Source organism: Pleurodeles waltl, chromosome 3_1 (genome assembly GCF_031143425.1).
Source record: "Pleurodeles waltl isolate 20211129_DDA chromosome 3_1, aPleWal1.hap1.20221129, whole genome shotgun sequence".
In the NCBI taxonomy this organism is placed as follows: domain Eukaryota; kingdom Metazoa; phylum Chordata; class Amphibia; order Caudata; family Salamandridae; genus Pleurodeles; species Pleurodeles waltl.
Genome location: NC_090440.1, coordinates 163,681,287 through 163,701,488, shown reverse-complemented (window position 1 = coordinate 163,701,488; position 20,202 = coordinate 163,681,287). Strand labels below are relative to the sequence as shown.

The 20,202-nt window shown below is 45.7% G+C and overlaps 1 protein-coding gene across 2 annotated transcripts in view; it reads right to left on the bottom strand.

The window, feature by feature from the left end:
* Positions 1–19,761, bottom strand: part of DAPK2 (death associated protein kinase 2) — a 372,045-nt gene extending 352,284 nt beyond the window's left edge. Inside the window, exon 1 of one of the 2 annotated variants that reach the window (XM_069222058.1) lies at positions 19,591–19,761. The gene's annotated coding sequence lies outside the window, so the exon portion shown is untranslated. The remainder of the gene's footprint in view (positions 1–19,590) is intronic. The other variant, XM_069222057.1, reaches the window with a different exon arrangement.
* Between the last annotated feature and the right edge of the window lie 441 nt (positions 19,762–20,202).

The window sequence follows — 20,202 nt, the reverse complement described above, 5'->3', positions numbered from 1 at the left end:
GGCTACTCAGAGTTTTGGCTATGTGTCCGCCCACCTATTTAGATCGATGGTCATATAGCCATTTTCAACGCCCGTCACCACCAGGCAGTAAGGGAAATTGAAAATGTTGACAGAGTCGTATGGCAAAATTACAATGCGTTAAAAGGAACCGCCATGACAGCGGTTCCTGCCAAAGCTTGGAATGTCCGCTGAGCCAGTGGACATGTCATAATTTGGCTGGCAGGGACTCTGTTAGGTTGATGGAATAATTTACTCTGTTGCACTGGTGAAGTTTACTCCATCTGACTATTTATAAATTAAGCCTGAATTTTGGTTTTATTTTATCCAATCCTGCAGTTACTAGAAGAGGGGCCCAGTAACCACTGTCCACTGCAATGGAGGTTACTTCCGTGTCTGTCCTTCTTGGGTAGGGTTAGCAGGCATTTGAACTATCTAGATGTGTATTTTTTGGGACTTCCTCTATGGGACAAAAAGACTTAGAGGAAAAAGGGAGTCCCAGGTGACCACACCTGCAAGCACTGGCTCTATTTAACCACTGCTTAAAGAGTACAAACAACTATAAAGCAACAGAGTGTTGTGCAGAAGAGAAGTATACTGATATAGAAAGGCAGATGAGTGTAGGGTACCATGAGGGAGAGAGATAGGAGAAGATGGGGGTAGAGTGAGGAACCAAGTGACGAAAAGGAGATTTTTCTGGGGCCAGAAGACATCTGGGAGATGGGGAGGTCTTGCAGAGAAGGCAGACTGCAGAAATCGGGCAGCTGAGGAAGTGGCATGATCTTTGGAGTGTTCAGCAGTGGGGATGATTAGATCACATCTAGGTGCTAATCAAAAAGATGAGGCATCAGTTCTTTCAAGAAATTAAGAAGGTCTGAGCCCTGCCGAACTGGAAAGGAGTTCCAGTCAGGCAGGCCCCATCCTTAAATTTGTAGTAGGAGAAAGCTTACCACCTTGTCTTACAGAGGAACTCAGAGAAGATCACTCATTGACTTGTCTCCCTCTGCTCTAGGATTGTTCTCTCCGCTCTTAATTCTGTCTTAGTTGCACTGAGCTCAACGTAGGCGTTGGACATCCAGGTCTCGTTTATGTGCAAGCAGTGTTTGAGGCATTGAATGTCTGAAGGAGAGGAGACTTTCGAGTAGATTGTGTATCGTATTGGTAAATCTCTTGCCACCTTACTACTGTGTGCCACCCTACAGCAAGGTTAAGGACATTTTTGGGATAAAGGCCCTAATAGGGAGGGGTTCTGTCTTCTTGTCTAGCTTTCTAGACAATTGCGGAACATAAATTAGTTCAAAGAGCAGAGTTTGTTGAGTTCCCAAATAGCCTTAGGCTCTCCTGGCTCCATTTCTAGGAGTTTCTATGGCAGTGCAGAAAAAAATAGCATCCAGCTAAGAGATGATTCTGCTAAGGAGACATCCATGCTCTGGAAGTGTCTTCAGGGGAACTGGAAACTTGTCCTGAAGGTGCAGATATTGAGTGAATCACCACTTCTCTGATTTTCCTGAAACTCAAGATTCTCTTAGCCTGAATCATGAGTCTTGAAGGTTAAAGCTTGGCTTGAGGGCGGATCAGATGAGTACAGCTTACAGTTTGAATAACATGGACAATCCTGTGAGAGAGACAAGCACTGTGACTAACGCGTAGCAGGTTTAACAGGAGCTCTTTGTTTCTTCCCCTCTGCCTTTGGGTGCTTAGCAAAGATGAAACCCACAGAGGGATCTGGATGGTCTGGGCCTGATGGACAGGTGTACAGAGCAGCAATGGAATGACTGCCTAGCATTCCATCTCAACAACAATACCCAGCGAGGCACTACAAAGCTTCAGTCTTTTTTAAGGTGCTAGTGTTGTGATAAACCACATTTTCCCTACATGGGCACTAAGGCAGACAAAAGTAATGGTAGAAAAAACGAAAAAGGCTTTTCAGCTTGAGCCCCTTTCTTAATGAGAGGTCAAAAAAGCATCAGAGGGAAACTCTTTTGAAGCCAGTGCACAAGTACATCCCAAAGGAAATCAGATTTATGCAGGTCTGCATGACCTGCAACAACCCTCCAGCAACAAAGAAAACAGGTGACCTCTACAGAAGAAGCCATACCAGATCTGGATAGATGCTTAAAAGAATAAAGAAAGGGGCTTTTAGTGACGGTTACTGACTTGGAGAATGCAGAGCCAGATTTGGATCCAGATGGGATTAAACAGAACAGGCTCAGGGGTGCTACAATTCCCTCAAAGTTGAACCAGGAGGACGAAGTGGAAGGTATGGAAGTCACTGTGTGCTGTCAAAATCTGACTGTGGGAGGGTCCTGAGGCAACCTAGGGGAGAAGGATCCCTTCTCGCCACAGTCTAGCTGTTCCTGTAGAATGGACATATCCCAGCAGTATCTTCATACCAGCTTAATGACTTCCAACCAACAGTGTGGGGACATCTACAAGTCAAGAGAGACAAGGTGCGCAAAAGTTGACAACAACTTGACACAGTTGACACAGCTGAGTGGGTACTGATCCTAAGCGCAGCTGAAAAACATTAGGAGGCAACCTTGAATGGTGCAAAAGCGCCATTTTCCCCTACCTACAGCCAGCTCACACACAGAAGGACATGACAAACATATAAAAAATATCTTTGCTTGGTTGGGTGGATCCCTGTGGCATACAATCAATCAATCAAAAAAATGTGTAGAGCGTGCTACTCACCCGTGAGGGTCTCAAGGTGCTTGGGGGGAGGACAGGGGGGGGGGCAGGGAGGGTCACTGGTTGAACAGCCATGTCTTGAGGTTCTTTCTGAAGACCAGTAGGTCTTTGGTTTTGCAAAGGTCGGTGGGGAGGGAGTTCCAGGTTTTGGGGGCGAGGTAGGAGAAAGACCTGCCTCCTGTGGTGGTGCGCTGGATGAGGGGGACTGTGGCTAGGGTGAGGTCGGCTGATCGGAGGTTGCGTGTGGGAGTGTGAAAGTTTACTCTTTCATTGAGGTAGGTTGGGCCGGTGTTGTGGAGGGATTTGTGTGCGTGGATGAGGATCTTGAAAGTGATACTCTTGTCTATGGGGAGCCAGTGAAGGGATTTGAGGTGTGGTGAGATTCGTTCGTGGCGGGGGAGGCCAAGGACGAGGCGCGCAGCTGTGTTCTGGATTCTTTGGAGTTTGCGTTTGAGTTTGAGTGTGGTGCGCCGGCATAGAGGGCGTTACCATAGTCCAGTCTGCTGCTGATGAGTGCATGGGTGACTGTCTTTCTGGTTTCTGGGGGGATCCATTAGAAGGATTTTTTTAGAGTGCGGAGTGTGTGGAAGCAGGAGGAGGTTAGAGCATTGATTTGCTGTGTCATGGAGAGGGAGGGGTCGAGGATGATGCCGAGGTTGCGTGCGTGGGTTGTGGGGGTGGGTGCGGGCCTAGGGCGGTTGGCCACCAGGAGTCGTTCCATGTGGTTTTGTTGGGGCCGAAGATGATGATCTCGGTTTTGTTTGAGTTGAGCTTGAGGTGGTTAGTGGTCATCCAGTTGGCGGTGTCTAGGAGAGCGGCATGTAGGTTGGTTTTGGCGGTGGTGGGGTTGCGGGTGAGGGAGAGGATGAGTTGGGTGTCATCTGCAGAGGAGAGGATAGTGATTCCGTGTGCTCGGAGGATGTTGGCCAGGGGGATCATGTAGATGTTGAAGAGTGTGGGGCTGAGGAAGGACCCTTGGGGGACTCTGCAGGTGATCTTGGTAGTGTTGGAGTGGAAGGGTGGAAGGCGGATCTCTGGGTCCGTTCGGTGAGGAAGGAGGTGAGCCAGTCTAAGGCTTTGTGGCGGATTCCTATGTTGTGGAGGCGTGTGCGGAGTGTGTGGCAGACGGTGTCAAAAGCTGCGGAGAGGTCTTGGAGGATGAGTGCGACGTCTCGCCTTTGTTGACTTTGGTCCTGATGTCGTCAGTGGATGCAATGAGTGCGGTTTCTATGCTGTGGTTCTTGCGGAACCCAGATTGTGAGGGGTCAAGGGTGTTGGTTGCTTCGAGGAAGTGGGATAGGTGGGTGTTGACTAATTTCTCTGCAACCTTGGCGGGGAAAGGGAGGAGGGAGATGGGGCGGTAGTTGGAGAGGATCTCCGGGTCGGCTTGGTTTTTTTTTTAGGAGAGCGGTAATTTCCCGTGCTTCCAGGGGTCTGGGTAGGTGGCGGAGTCGAAAGAGGAGATGATTATGTTGTAGAGTATGGGGGCAATGGTAGGGCTAGCTTTGTTGTAGATGCGGTGTGGACAGGGGTCGGAGGGGGAACCGGAGTGGATGGAGTTCATGGTTTTTTCGGTTTCTTCGTGTGTGATGGGGGTCCATGTGGATAGTGTGGTGGGGGGGTCTTGAGTGGGGGTCGAGTTGGGTGAGTGAGGGGTATGTGTGGTGGGTGTGTGTGGTATGAAGCTGTTGTGGATGTCCAGGATTTTGCGGAGGAAGTGGTTGGAAAGGGCGTCAGATAGGGGCTGTGTGTGTGTGGGGTCTATGTTGCTGGCTTTGGGTTTGGCAAGTTCATTGATGATGGTGAAGAGTTCTTTGCTGTTTTGAGAGTTGTTGTCAAGGCGTGTCTTGTAGTGATCTCTTTTGGCGGTGCATATGAGTTGGTGATGGATGCGAATTCTGGTTTTGAGGGTGGAGAAGTTGGTTAAGGAAGGTTCTAGTCTCCATATTTTCTCAGCTTGGCGGTATTTGCACTTGGAGTCTTGGAGTTCAGGGGTGAAGCATGGGGCATTCTTGATGTTGCGGGTGGTGATGTGTTTTCTGAGGGGGGGCTAGTGTGTCTGCGCAGGTAGTGATCCATTTGGAGAGGTTGTGTGCTCCTGCATTGGGGTCGTTGGTGGGGGGGAGGGGGGGTTGGGCCAGTTGGGAGTTTAGTTGTTCTGTGGGGATCTTGTCCCACATGCGGTAGGGTGTGGTGTGTTGATGGTAGAGTGTGGCGGGTTTGGTGAAGGAGAAGTGGATGCAGCAGTGGTCAGTCCAGAGGAGTTTGGTGGTGTGGATGTAGGCTATGTGTTGGCTTGAGGTGAAGATTGCATCCAGCGTGTGTCCTGCTGAGTGGGTGGGTGCAGTGACCAGTTGTTTGAGTCCCAGGTTGTTGAGGTTGTCTATGAGGGAGGTAGTGTTGTGGTCTTGTGGGTTTTCTAAGTGAAAGTTGAAATCACCGAGGATGATGTAGTCTGTGGAGGTGAGGGCGTACGGGCTGATGCTGTCGGCGATGGTGTTGCAGAAGGCGGGGCGTGGTCCGGGTGGTCTGTAGATTAGTGTACCTCTGAGGGTGGAGTTGTTGTTGATGTGGATGAGGAAGTGCATGTGTTCAGTGTTGCAGATAGTGTCTTGGGAGCTGGTGGTGACTTTGATGGTGTCTCTGTGTAGGATGGCGATGCCACCGCCAGGCCTGTTGAGGCGGTCTTTGTGTTGGAGTTTGTATCCTTCGGGGGTGGCTATGGCTATGTCGGGTTCTGAGGAGGGGTTGGTCCAGGTTTCCGTGAGGAAGGCGATGTCAGGTGATGTGATGAGGTTTCAGAGTTCTATGGCATGTTTGGGAAGGGAGCGGATGTTGAGGAGCAGGCAGTTCAGGTGGTTGTGGTGGGTGGCGTTGGTGTGGTGCGTGAGGGTGTTGTTGCGGGGTGTGTTCTGGTTGTGGGCTGGTGTGCTGCGGGGTTAGTTGGTGGGGGCAGGGTGGGTGAGTCTTGTGTTGGGGGTGTTGTGTGTTGAAGGTGGGGTCGCTATGGTTGGTGTGTGGTGTGAGGGATGACGAGCAGGAGAAGTGGCAGGTGTGGCAGGTGAAGGGGCCATGAGTGTGTGTGGGGCTAGATGTGGTGCATGTGGGGCGGGGCCTGGGTTGAGAGAGTAGAGGGTCAGGGGGGAGTAGGTGTGTCTGAGAGGGCCAGGGGTTCTGGCACTGGGCGTGGTCCAGGCACAGACAGACGCAGACGGGCTTGCCTTTGGGGAAAAAAGGCAAAAAGGTAACAGGAGAGGAGGTGGTGGGGAAGGCGGAGCTGGGCGCGACCTACCTGCAAGCAGGGTCAAATGTTGCTCCCTGCTAGCGCGCCGCGGCTGCCATAACAGGAGGGGAGGGTGGGAGTGGCAGCTGGGAGGCAGGTGGGCCTGTCCAATGAGAGGGCTGGGGGCAGGGCCGCAGGGGACGCAGCGGCGAGGAAAAAGCCTAACGAAGAGGTGAGAAGGAGGCGGGAGGGGCCGCAGGGGACACAGCGGTGGGGAAATAAGGCAAAAAGGTAACGGGAGAGGAGGTGGCGCGGAAGGCGGAGCGGGCAGCGACCTACCTCCAGGCAGGGTCAAAGGTTGCATACAGCATGACGCCAGATTACATTTATTTCAGGTCTTTTACTTCGAACTTATAAAAAACATTATATGGGCAGTTTGAAGTGATAACTCGGTTCTCCCATAATTAGTCGCAACCATTTGTGAAAAGTGACTTCACAAACGAAACTTAGGGAAGTAGTAAGTTATTATGAAGAGAACATCAGACTGCAGATGTAATGCTACTGAATAGATCAAATACCCCTCTACAATTTCAACGACTGAGGAGGTAGAATGAACTGTAAGGAAGTTGATTATTTCACTCGTTGGGTCCGAAAGAGGAAGCTGGTTCAGAGGATGGAATGCTTCAAATAGCTAGGGAAACAATATGTCCTGAAGAAGAGGGGTCTAAGAAGGGAGGGATGTGGCTGACACAAGCATCAATAACTGTAATATCTTGTATCTTTAAAAAATCTGAAAGCAGGCCAGAGAGGTCAACAACCTTAATAAATCCAAAACAGGCCATGCACAGGGTTCTCCAACACTGGATACTGTGATAATGTTTATAGTTGTCAGGATACTGTACATACTTATGAACAGGTTATTAACTCAAAATCAACAAGTCATACCTGTATACTTGTGTCACAAATGTAAAATGCACAAGAAATGTAAACATTTTAAGATGTGCAATACAGTCGGTGATAACCATGGGACATATAGGGCATAACAGAGGCTCCCGCGGGACTGCGGGGACTCCATACTGGAGTGGGCCCACTCAGCCCCTACTGATGTTAGTGTGGGAGGCCCCTTCAGCATATCTTGAAGGCCCCTCCCCTCACATTTTGTTACACCACTGGAAACATATAGAAATGAAGGGATCTGGAACGACCACAGCATGCAAATAATGGAAATAATGAATGGACTTGGAAGGATTCAATTAAATAATTCTTGATTATCTATACCTCTGAGGCAAGAGAGTGCTACACAAAAATTCAGGAGCCCAAGGATAATCTGGAAAGGCTGCATTCACTAAAAAAAAAATCAAGGGCAGTGTGAAGAAAAGAAAAGTAATTTCTCTAACTGTTGACACCCTGGTAAAATAGAATTTCAAAAGCGACCCCCTTGCTGCTTCCCAAGCAGCAAGGATACTTCATTTAGCTATGTACTGAGCAACCAAGTCCAGCGCACTGACCTTTATTGTAAATGCATGGTCAGTCGCCGGTGCTATTGAGCATCGCAGCCTTTCTTACCACTTTATGCCTAAGGAACTTTTCGGCACTTAGACATGGACAAACGCGGCTTTCTTTTGTGAGATTTTCAAGCAAATCCAATGGACACTTTGCTACCCAGGAATTGTGGTTGGTTGCCCTCTACCGTGTGCCTTGTTGCCACTTTGCATCGAGGCCCTCGATCAGGCGAGGATTTTGTGATGACGTGTGCTTCCAAGCCTGGTGAATGGTCTCTAGAGGTATAGCGCCATCGCACTGCAGAAATTCACAACAGAGGGAACAATTCTTGCAGCTTTGGCTCCAGCATTTTCCGGGACCCTTTATGTTGCTATACACAAGTTATGTTCACAGGCACAAGCATGAAGCCTGTCATGTTTTCTCATGGTCTCTCATGCATGCGTAAGAAGGTGCAAGCACAGTTTTTTAAAAGCATAAGCATGTGAGTGCACAACCACCCTCCTGGACATACCAGGGACCCTTAGGGGTTTGGCCCACACCGTCGAGCTGCCACTCGCCACCTGTCCAAATCTGACCAGAAGAATTTGGGGTTTGCACTGATCTACCAAGAGTACAAGTGCCTTTCCCTTTGGGACCTGTGTTGTGTTTGGGCTACAGTAAAACTTGATTTGAGCCCCCTATGCTGCTTCTAGGTCTTTGGTGAGCTTGATTCAGGAGAAAGCATCTTTGCTCCGGTCTGTCTTGAACACAAGCTGTCACATTCCCGCACATCACAACCAAGGGATCACACCTCTCTGCTGGCGTGGTTAAGGAGGGATAGGTCAGGGATCCGGTCCCAGGACTTCTTTGTTCCTTGACCACAAACACTCCTGTTTTCTGGCTCCATATTTTCCTATTTCAAGGTCACAGAGCAAGAGCAGCTGCTGCCTTTCTGTTTCACGTTTGTTTCCCTAAACCAGAGGGTGTTTCATGAAGCTAATCAGATAAATGGATTACACAGATTTAAAAAGGCATGTTATTGTGGTTGCTGTTAACATTTTCGGGTTGGGCGCGATAGTCCTCCCCATCCAATCAGAGTAGGTAAAACCCCCAGAGCTTCTAGGCGGCAGGCACAAACCTGCAGAGCTGAAGGTGAGGCGGGTCCAGACGCTCCCAAGTGTGACTCCAGGCTGAGGGAATGTGAGCACAGTTGTTCTGCTGACAACAGTGTACACGGGCTCCCCAGCTGCAACACTGTGGCATGCTTATGTCTCTCGGGGGGGTTTGTGGTCCTAAACCCTGGTCCTGGGGCAGGACAGAGATGCATGCTGACTCTAGTCAGCCCAAAACAGAGGAGGGAGCCTTCAGCCTGTCTGCAATGTCTGCCTGACAGATCTTTGCCACCAACTACTCACACAGAAAATATAACTTCCCCATTGTCCAGCGCTCCAAACAGTGGTCTCGCGTCACCCAAATTATAGGGGTTGTAGAAACTACACCACACGCCTTGTGTTCTTGATGACCTCACAGGAACTATTGTCACGTGACTTTTGATTACGATTAACGTTCATTTGTTCTAATGAATGTTTTTGCAGCGTTGTCAATAATCAGAAATCGTCAGAGAATACACATCCGGCAACTGACCCCATCAAAAGATAAAGTCATGTTATTAGTAACAGGTCAGTGGTCAGATTTAATAAATAAGTCAGCTGCTGGAAAAACAGGCCACGGGATGGGAGCAGCAACCATTATCCTTTCATCGTGGCCATGTCACCGACCAGGAGACATCTATTTGCGACTTTGCGTGCAAATACCTAATTCACACTTCACTGCAAGCAAAATAAGAAACACAGTTGTCGGGGAAATATATCAAAACAGTTCCAGAGTTTTTGATGGACGAGCCAGTCAATAAAAAGTACGTCTGATGCGCATTCAAGTCTTCAAAGCTGATATGCTAAAGGACACAGGCAAAGTACTGAAGTGATGGAGCACAATGACATTCCTGGAAAGCCACCCGAACTGTGTGGAAGGAAAAGGTAAAAAAGGAAAAACAACATATCACGCGGAATGTGGTTAATATATACCACGGCACTCATTCTGGCCATCCACCACTTTGTTTAAATTAAGAATCCGTTTACTTTCCTTTTGTCATGATTTTGTCCATGCTACTGCCTCTTGGGTTGCAATTACTACTTAATTTGCCATCCATATTATCTCTGTATACATATTGCCATGTGAAGACTTCTACAAATGAGGCGTTGGGCACAGAATCTGGCTTCCGTATTTATACTTTTTTAGCGCCGCATTTGCGCCGCTTTTTGACGCAAAAGTGGCGCAAACTTGCAAAATACAATTGTATTTTGCAAGTTTGCGCCCGCTTTTGCGTCAAAAAGCGGCGCAAATGCGGCGCTAAAAAAGTATAAATACGGGCCTGGATGTATTGTATTGTATTGTAATCGTATTTATATAGCGCTTACTACCCCTGACGAGGCGTTGAAGCGCTTTTCGGTGAGTAGCTCACTACTCTGGAACCCAACAAGAATTAGTGATGGATTAGTATCGGGAAATAATGAGTACAGTTTTAGTATTATTATGAGTTAATTTGAGCCGCGGATATGAGAGTTTGTTAGATGTGCGTGGGCTGATACGTTTTCAGACTTCTTGCAGTGGGTCACCAGCGTATCACAAGTCGCCGGGCCAGTTGAAGTCACGTATGCTATGGCAGGTATGGAGTTTTCACATCTATATTATTCCTGTGTTGTTGTTCTGTCATGGGGGCCCTCACAGGATGAAGACTGCATGGGCTGACCGATTGTTGATGCAAGTTTCTCCATCTATGAAAAGCAAGGACAAGAGCTCTGAAGTTGTGCACTTGCACTGGCTCCAATGGCCTGGTTGGAGGGTATCAATTTCACTGTCTTTGCTAAGTCTGATTACACATACTTATTTATATTTATTATTTTTGAGGTAGGTTGCAGCGCTGATTTTCTATTGGAGTATAGCTCTGTTTTCTCCTTTGAGAAACATACGCCACTGCAGGCATTACACCTGCGGCACTATCTCGTACGGAAGAGGACCCCCTTGTCCTAGTTCACAGTGTGAATGGCAAACTTGTTTAAAGATTACACTTCTCTGCATGTGCTGGCGTAAAAGACCTTTCTTACGGCATCACCTAAGGGTCCATCAGAAGTCACTTAGACCTAGAAGCCCTTGCTGGGGAACCTGTGGCTAGTACAAAGCTGGAGACCAAGCCTGAGCAGAGACTACCCCGGATGATGAAACAGTAAATCATTATATCTTATTTCAACCATCATGGTTGGTGGTCATTTCATGTGGTGACCTGCATCACATTGCCCATTTGCTCCAGTTTATGGGCCCTTGGCCTGTACTCTAGTTTCAAACCCACTCTTCTTCATCGCCCTGACCCCATGCATCAGGGAGGTAGTCTGGAGAACAGGGTGGCCCCAAGGGACACAGTCTGCTGGCCACCCAGCCCTGCGTTCTTCAAGAGTCCTGGGGTCCCCTGGGTCTGTAAAAGTCATGTTCATCCTTCATAAGAAATCCATTTCTGATTTTTGGGCTATTTTAATTAAATTTGCACATGTATCCCCTGTTAGACTCATCAAAATAGTCCTCGTTCATTTAGCTATTGAGTCATTTCTGAAGGAATTGTACGAATGGCAAACAGTCCCATAGGCGTCTGGGAGGTCTGCTCTTGTTCCTGAGGAGGAAGCCTCCCCTGCCCCATTACCTAGGTACAAGTTACTCACTGTCACTGTTTACCATCTTCAACGTCGAATGACGTCTAAATGGTTGTAATTGGTACCATGGCCTTCCACCGAAGGTTCAAGCCACCTCTTTGTCAATCAGTCACTCTTAAATATATTTCGGCAATTGTTCAAGACCTTTCCAAGCGAGAAAACACTCATGATTATATGTTTTCCACAGTGCAAGATTGTTTTAAGTTGGTTTTCATCTCCATGAAAAGATTCATTCTTAAAGACTGCCACACATTCACCATGTTAGCGGGGAATGTAGCATCACAAAACTTTTCCCTAAAATTAAAGAGTTTTGCTATTGATTCGTGCACAATAAAGTTAGCAGTGACAAGCATTGGTGTAACTTCCAAAACGTCCCTAACCAAGCTCATTGTTTCCAAGTGAGGAGTATTACCATTCCATGACTCGATAGTCATCGTCATACGTACATACTGGTCCATTCTAAGCGGACAGCCTCTGAGTTGATGAATGACACCATGTCCCCAATACAATTGGGAGTTTTTGGCACAAGCAGTTTCACTGAAATGCACTGCCTTTATTTTGAGTTGCCACACATGGGAATTACAGGTTCTGGGTAATAACACAATCCTCTGTTAGAAATGTAAAAAACATGTGCAAGAAATAAGACTTAAAAAATGAGTACGGTGGAAATACTCAAATTTATAGGTCACATCTGTATGTTCTTTCGGACCATTCAGAAAATACATATGAAGAATAAATAATAATATGTAGCTTTGATTCCTCCATGCTTTCAATGGAAGACAACATTAAAGAAACAAATATGGCGCAATGTGGTCGAAGAACAGGCCAAGTTAGATCCGGATTGAAGGGAGGAGGGAGTAGTGGCGTTGACATTACAAATGTGTAGAACAAGGATGCCTCTTAGCTCCAACATTATTCATCACTTGGCTTTTCCTTTGACAGCAATCACAGGCACATTCTACTAACTTGATTTAGTAAACCAAGCAATTAGACAATTACATATGGATGTCACTGACATATCCTTTGAAAAGAAAAAAATAATATTCACCTGCTTAACGTTGGGAGAGAATATCATGGTAAATGAAAAACTTCATTTGCAAGCATAACTGCAAATTACTTGAAGATGTCAGTTAAATTTTAATGCCTCCTTTTATCCCAAATTCTTCTCTCTTTACTAAACCATTGGTATGTGGGTTGTACCATGCAACGTTCTGGCTAAAGGTCCTAGGTTGTGCAGGAAACAAGAAGAACTCCATTATCTATTAATAAAACCAGGAAAACCCTCTTAGGAATCTCTGCAGTTGCTGTGATGACAAAATCATACTTCACCCATTTGATGTAACATTTCACCAACACAAACATGTATTTCATATTCTGTGGCAAGATATCAGTCGGTCTCGCAACATCTATAGCCACATTTTTCCAAGGACAATTACGGAGTGCGATAGTGACCTATGGCGTATTGCTCTGTGTCTAGAGCTTGCCCAATATCCATGATTATTTACGTATTCACATTTCCCATATTGCTAGCCATGCCTGGCCAGCAGGACAATTTATGTTAATTTTTATTTTCTGAAGTCATACCCCAGGTGATGCTCTGAGCTGACACCATTAACCTGTACCTGAGATCAACTTGTGGTGAAAACTTTGCATATTGTGTAACAATTCAACCTCAACTATTCTTCAAAGCAGTTGCACACAACTTTCCACTCATTTTCATTCTGTAGGTCCACGTTAAACTATACACCGGACCACCTACTTCCTAGTTGCATCTCCATGCACAGCACCAATTCCCTTTTCTTACATAAGCACATATTAGAGATTTTATGGCATCCAACAATCCTGTCACACATTCAATATCAGAGGTATCACTTTCAGGCCCACAATTTGTCAATGCCTTGCAGGATAAAAAAAAATCTATCATTTTATCTGGGCAGGCACAATATCAAGAAGATTGTCCAGCACTTTTGACATTAACTTCACCAGCCTGGCTATCATTCCCTTTTGCAATTCTGCTACCAATTAACAAACGTACTAATTTGTGATCCAAATCTGTCGTAAATGTAGTTTTCCATAGAAAGGGCTTGAAATGATAGGCAGCCCATCCATAAAGCATAGGTTCTTTATCAAGGTGGTAATATGATTTAGATACCCAAACTGCGGAACGCAAAATCCCAATATTCGCCTTGTTTCGCACCATCCAAACAATACTTATATTCACAGACCTTAAGTTTACTGTGCAAATACATTTCTCTCCCACTACATGAGGATTCAATGCAAGTGCAGTCACAATCATTACCTTCACTCTAAAGTTTACTCATCTTCTCCCCAACAAAACATTGTTCTCTTCCTTATTTTTTCAGTGGTTCTTTGATAAATGAAAATCCATTACGTAATCCAGAACATTATTCACATGAGCTCAAGAGTGACCATAGGTGGTCATTGTGGTCTTTATCTGTGGGGAGAAGTGAATCAGTGATAGTTTTAACAAGATTTGCATTTGGTATTAAACCTTGTGATGTCAAAAAGATGGCCCACGTTACCACCACCCTTGACAAAAACTTGTCTTTATCAGTCGCCCTCCACCGCCCCAACATACTTTACACTTTCTCCAGCACTTTTTCATGCTTCTCATGAATGACTGGATTAATTAAAACACCGTCCTAAAATGCTGTAAACCCGAAATGTTTTGGAACAACAGTGAATTTATTTCTGAAACACCAAGGCAGCATATGCCAACCCAAATATTAATCTTAAATATCTAAACTCCTCATTCTCTGTCACAAACATGGTAAGCGAACGTGATTCAGGAGTGATCGCGTTATGACGTAACGCGGTCTTTCAGTCGAAGACAGAGAAATACGTTGCTGACCCGGATTGAGCGAGTCATTCTTCTATTTTATGTAGGAGTTGACAATCAATCTGAATGCCTTTATTTAGGAAGCACTAGTCTTCAAATAGGTGAAAGTCAATTGATGTTTCCTTGACTATAGCCTCTAGAACAACCCGCAAAGCATGGAGAAATTTGATAACTCAATTCTCAAAACATGCAACTGACTACTTTCTAAAGAAAAACTAAACATCTGTGGATGAAATCAGTTATTTGATCCAATAAACAAAGCAGATTCTCTGAATCAAAATTACGACATCTTCTAAATGGAAAATATGACAAAATAAGCACACGAGTAAACAGGAAGTGCCCAAATAAATAGCCTGGGAAGACAGTTTTCTACAAATTACAGCGCTCGGCCTTCTCTAGCAACATTAAAAGAATCCACAAAAAAGACTGTCTGTGACAGTAAGGTACAGTCTGATCCCATTTATTGGAAGTAAAGAAAATATGAAAATAACTAAGTGACTTGAGAACCCATTTTATTTCACAATGTCGAAGCCATCATTAATTATAGAAGAGAATCCTGAAGGTGCGGATAATATAGCCATAAGGACTAGGAGATACCATAAGCAAAGTCTATATATTATTAGAAGGAACAAGAAGTTCCAGGCGAAATATCCCAGTCCCCAAGGGGAATCAGAGTAGTCCAGGATGTTATTTACATATATTCCCATGGGATTAAATGTAAATGAGCTGAAGTTCAAAAGTAAGAGTGTTGTGAAAAGGCTACACATAAACTGGATAGCACCAATGAAACTGGGAAATTATAAGCAAGTTTACAACGAATGTGTTGAACTTAGAGGAATCCTGCAATTGGTGCACTTGGAAACTGCCTCAAAGATTATGGTAATCTACACAAGAGCTTTAGCGCGACACATAGGGATAGTAAGCGCTATAGAAATATTACCGTACAATAAGATAGATATATCATAGGTTTGAAGTAAATCATGTGATAAGGCATGGGAGTTTGTAAGGTTTCAAAGTCACATGGTCCCCTCATAGGATGAGAACCAGAATTAGGCGCCATTAATGACGATGGATTTAAACATTATTTTCTGCATGAGTCTAAAGCATGCAGGAGCTGGTGCAAAATAAAATCCCTGGACAAATTAATTAGAACTGCTTTTGTTTCTTATGTAATGCGGACTGGAGCGAAGTCATTGTACACCAGCCTATATTATGGAAACTCTTGTGTCTGCACCAAGAATGGATGCAACACTTTAGAAACCACATGCAGCCCTCTCAGTTAAGTAACACAACAAAACACTTAGGGGGTTATTCTAACTTTGGAGGAGTGTTAATCCGTCCCAAAAGTGACGGTAAAGTGAAGGATATACCACCAGCCGTATTACGAGTTCCATAGGATATAATGGAGTCGTAATACGGCTGGTGGTAAATCCGTCACTTTTCCGTCACTTTTGGGACGGATTAACACCTCCTCCAAAGTTAGAATAACCCCCTTATTGCTTATATATCACTTAAATTTAGCAATAGAGAATACAGCAAAGAAACTCCAGTCTGCGAATTACCGTTGAAAAGAGTAGAAGAAACTATTTGTTGTTTTTTTTAATCCGTGCAATTAAAAATGGAATTTAGAAGAAACTCTGTTTTTTTTTTAAATCTGTGGAATTAAAAATGGAACTGACCATGCCTCATATGTGCCATTTTTACAAAATACGAAATAGGCAAAATCAATTTTCTCCAGTTTCAGATGTAAATAGTGAAAACAGTTTAGCAACAACTTGCTCCGAGCTTCGCTATGTAATACGATTTGCTCAATTCCTTATTACACAAGCGAATGATTATGGATTTACACGGTTCATTTTACACCAGTACAAAATGTCTCTGATAATCTTCCAAGTCAGTCTCAGGTCTAACATACAGGAGAGAGACACTCGTTGTCTTTTCTCTGATTCCAGACAATTAGCCTAATCAATAAACTTTTGTACTGCGTGTGTAGATCATTTCACTCACAGTTCACACTGGGTAAATGCTTGCCAATCACATGCTTCACTCTGAATGAACAGATGCATGCCACACATGTAAACCTTCACAAGGGGTAAGTGTGTGACTTGCTTACTCTCAATGAACAGATAAATGCCAAAATGAAAATGTGCCAATCACAGATCTCGCTATCAGTGAAAAGACACACGCTAAAAAGTAAAGCTTCGGAATGGGGACACCTGTGCCAATCACACCCTCCACTCGGTGAACAGATACCTGCACATATGTACACCCTCACAGTGGGTTAATGTGTGTTCATTATACACTCCACTCTCGGTGAATGCACACATGCCTCACATGTAAACCCTCAGAATGGGTTAATGTGTTCATTATACACTCCACTCTTGGTGAATGCACACATGCCTCATATGTAAACCCTCACAATGGGTTAATGTGTTCATTATACACTCCACTCTCGGTGAATACACACATGCCTCATATGTAAACCCTCAGAATGGGTTCATGTATGTTCATTATACACTCCACTCTCGGTGAATGCACACATGCCTCACATGTAAACCCTCACAATGGGTTAATGTGTTCATAATACACTCCACTCTCGGTGAATACACACATGCCTCATATGTAAACCCTCAGAATGGGTTAATGTGTGTTCATTATACACTCCACTCTCGGTGAATGCACACATGCCTCATATGTAAACCCTCACAATGGGTTAATGTGTGTTCATTATACACTCCACTCTCGGTGAATGCACACATGCCTCACATGTAAACCCTCACAGTGGGTTAATGTGTGTTAATTATACACTCCACTCGGTGAATGCACACATGCCTCACATGTAAACCCTCACAATGGGTTAATGTGTGTTCATTATACACTCCACTCTCGGTGAATGCACACATGCCTCATATGTAAACCCTCAGAATGGGTTCATGAATGTTCATTATACACTCCACTCTCAGTGAATGCACACATGCCTCACATGTAAACCCTCACAATGGGTTAATGTGTTCATTATACACTCCACTCTTGGTGAACACACACATGCCTCATATGTAAACCGTCAGAATGGGTTAATGTGTGTTCATTATACACTCCACTCTCGGTGAATGCACACATGCCTCATATGTAAACCCTCAGAATGGGTTAATGTGTGTTCATTATATACTCCACTCTCGGTGAATACACACATGCCTCATATGTAAACCCTCAGAATGGGTTCATGTATGTTCATTATACACTCCACTCTCGGTGAATGCACACATGCCTCACATGTAAACCCTCACAATGGGTTAATGTGTTCATAATACACTCCACTCTCGGTGAATACACACATGCCTGATATGTAAACCCTCACAATGGGTTCATGGGTTCATAATACACTCCACTCTCGGTGAATACACACATGCCTCATATGTAAACCCTCACAATGGGTTCATGGGTTCATTATACACTCCACTCTCGGTGAATACACACATGCCTCATATGTAAACCCTCACAATGGGCTTGTCACAGTTAACTGACACACAGGCTCAAGCATCTAAACCTTCACAGTGGCCGCATACAATTAACTGTAACACCCACATTGATTGAAATAGTTGTGTGTTGTATATATATAACACAACCCACACCTCGTGAACAAGTGCACCTCATACACAAAAGGTGAACAGGTAGCAGCAGAACACATTGTTAAACAATGCACCATGTCATACATTTAATACCCCCGCAACACTACTGAACAGTCGCACTTCCAAACCCTCACGAGTGAATTCTCCCTGTCACAAAAGCCTTCACAGTGAGTGAATGGAAATGCCGCACATTCCAGCCCTCACAATGAGCGAATAGCTCTGTGTCACTGTCACACATCCCTACCCTCACAGTGTGAGGGGATATGTGTACAACACAACTGAACCCTTCAAGCGGGTGACCGGCGGTCTGAACACGAGAATCCTCACCCTGACTGAATAGTTGCATGTATCACATTTAAATTCGTAGACTAGGGGAATAGCTGCTCACACACAGCCTCACACCGACTTCTGAATAGCTGCCTGTCACAACTTGAACCCTCTCGCCAAGTTAGGAGCTGCCTGTCACACTTTCAAAACTATGTGCTGAGCAGCTGTATGTCACGCTGTTAAACCTTCAGGCAGAGTAAGTACCTGCATGCCACACTTGTAAACCTTCACACTGAGAAGCTGCATATCTCGCTTCTGATCCTTCATAAGGAGTGAGTACCTGCTTGCCACACTTGTAAACCTTCACACTGAGAAGCTGCATATCTCGCTTCTGATCCTTCATAAAGAGTGAGTACCTGCTTGCCACACTTGTAAACCTTCACACTGAGAAGGAGCAGGTCTCACTTCTGATCCTTCACACAAAGTAAGTACCTGCATGTGAACATTCACACTGAGAAGCAGCAGGTCCCACTTCTGTTCCTTCACACGCAGTAAGTACCTGCCTGTAAACTTTCACACTGAGAAGCTGCACATCCCACTTCTGATCCTTCACACGGAGTAAGTACCTGCATGTTAACCTTCACGCTGGTAAACTGCAATCCCACTTCCGATCCTTCACACAAAGTACCTGCGTATAAACTTTCACTCTGAGAAGCAGTAGGTCCCACTTCTGGTCCTTCACACAAAGCACCTGCATGTGGACTTTCACACTGAGAAAGAGCACGTCCCACTTCTGATCCTTCACACGGAGTAAGTACCTGCATGTAAACCTTCACAATGAGAAGGAGCAGGTCTCACTTCTGATCCTTCACACAAAGTAAGTACCTGCATGTGAACATTCACACTGAGAAGCAGCAGGTCCCACTTCTGATCCTTCACACGGAGTAAATACCTGCATGTAAACCTTCACGCTGGTAAACTGCAATCCCACTTCTGATCCTTCACACTAAGTACCTGCCTGAACAATCTGCACATCCCACTTTGATCCTTCACACAGAGTGAGTGCCTGCATGCGAACCTTCACACTAGTAAACTGCAGTCCCACTTCTGATCCTTCACACTAAGTACCTGGATATAAATCTTCACGCTGAGGACCTGCACACCCCACTTCCGATCCTTTACGCAGAGCGAGTGCCTGCATGTACACCTTCACAGTGAGAAGCTGCACAGCCCACTTCTTCACACGGAGTGAGTACATCCATTCTACACTTGTAGACGTTCACACTGTGTGACTAAGTACCAGAATGCGACAATAGTAAAACTACTCTCCGAGAAACTTCCTTTCACACAACTAACCCATCACTCAGAGTAATGCCCGCCAGGACACACTTGTAAACCTTCATTCGGAGTAATTCACGTCACGCTTTGAAATCTTGAAACTGAGTAAGTAGCCGCACGTCTCACTTATGTTCCCTCGCGGTGAGTGAGTGCCGGCAGGTCACGTTAAACCTCTACACGGAGCAGCCGGGCATCAGACTTCAAACTCCGCGCTTGAGCTGCTTGAAATCCCACTTTTAAAGCGCCGCGCAGAGATCCCTGTCACGCTTCTAAGCTCCCCGCAGAGTGGCGCACTACAGCCCGGGTCAGAGCAGCCGGGGCCGCCCGGAGCCTGGTACTCACCCGTACTCAGCCCGCAGTCAGCGCCCGTGTGCACTATGCACTCTTGCCCCGCATGCTCCAGCGCTGTGCCCGGAGAGACTCTGCCCGCTCTGCAGGTCTGTGCCGCGGCGCTCTGGATCCGTGCCCCCGGGTCTCCCTGCCAGTCTGCCTCTCCGCGGCAACTCTCTGAGCCCGGCCCGCCCTGCAGGAGTCCTCCCGAGCCCACACGCTGCAAGGTAGGCGCCACTCAGCACGGGTTTATGGGCGGAATGCGCCCTCTGTCGGCCGTGGGATCTAAGGACAACAGGGCTCACCGGGAACTTTAACACAGTATTGACCTGATAATGGCACATAGGGGTGGTAAAACCAGTATGACGTAGGCCTACTTGTCAAATGGCTCCAGCAGCGGGAAAACAGACATGCAATCCTAATTTCAATGACACTATGGGAGAGAAAGTGTTTGATAATCTATATTACAGTGATGAGCCCCACACAAGGTGAAATCTGGCTGTTATTGTTCACCATAACTGAGATAGTGTGCTTCAACTAACAAAGTAAAAAATGTTTCAATAACATCACTTTAAGGAATTGGGTTATTAAATGATGGAGTTAAGGACCCACCTCAAGCGTTAA